Below are 1,226 nucleotides of genomic sequence, written 5' to 3' on the forward strand. Positions count from 1 at the left end.
ATATATATATATATATATATATATATACATATAGATACGTACAAAAACTAGCAACCGAAGGTGACTCTACACTGTGACTTCACCTGGAAGAAACTGCGGTGAAATCTTCACTCAAATCACAAGTTATCTTCAAAAAGCTGGGTTGTCTTTGATGAAAATAAATCCGTTCCATATTAAACAGTAACAAGATCACTTAGTTTTGTATATAAAAACATGGCAGCTCTTCAATTTTTCAGCTGCATCACAAGTTCAGCGATATTATATTCTTTTAATGTTGTTTAGAGCCTTAGGCTGTTTTGTAACCATAGATTCCAGTGGGTGTCATTCATTTCTCTGTGTAGCGATATTTGCAGTATCACACATACATATAAAAATACATACGTGCTCTCACTCTCTCTCGCACACACTCTCTCTCTCTCCTCTCTTTCTCTCTCTCTCCTTTCCATATATGTGTGTGTATGCGTGTGCATGTATATATAATTATGTGGGGGTGCATGCTTGTAAGTAGGTAGGTAGATAGATAGGTAGGTAGGTAGGTAGGTAGGTAGGTAGGCATGTACGTAAGTACGAGAGAACGTACGTGCGTACGTAGGTGTAAGTGTGTGTACTTTATTCCTTTATATGTTCCAGCCCAAAAGCTTGTGGCCATACTGGAGCAACGCCATTTTCATCACCTTTTCAATGGACGTTTTTATATAGTTGGATTTTGGTTTTATATAGTTGGATTTTGGCATCTAGGTCATTCCGTAGATGTTTAGTACTTACGTAGGCATGTATGTATGTATGTATGTATTATGCATGCATGTATGTATGCATGTATGTAAATAGGTATATCGCTCTGAATATCAACAGAATAGATATTCATCTATCTCCCCCTCTCTCTCTCTCTCTCTCTCTCTCTCACACACACACACATACACACACACACTCTATGCGCGTGCATAGAAGCGTATAAGAAGCATGTATATGCTATAGAAAATTTATTAGTTATATGTACGTATGCATGCATGCATGTATGTATTATGTATATATGTATAGTATTCGAGCATCTATATTAGAATATTTATAAGTGATACACACAACATATACACACACACACACACACACACACACACACACACTTGTAGGTAAGTATTATATTTATGTATATGTTTATAAGTATGTGTGTATGCTCGTGTGTGTTGCACACGTGGGAGAAAGAACACTCAACACATGTTATAGAATAT

The sequence above is a fragment of the Octopus bimaculoides genome, chromosome 3 (genome assembly GCF_001194135.2).
Source record: "Octopus bimaculoides isolate UCB-OBI-ISO-001 chromosome 3, ASM119413v2, whole genome shotgun sequence".
NCBI classification, from domain to species: domain Eukaryota; kingdom Metazoa; phylum Mollusca; class Cephalopoda; order Octopoda; family Octopodidae; genus Octopus; species Octopus bimaculoides.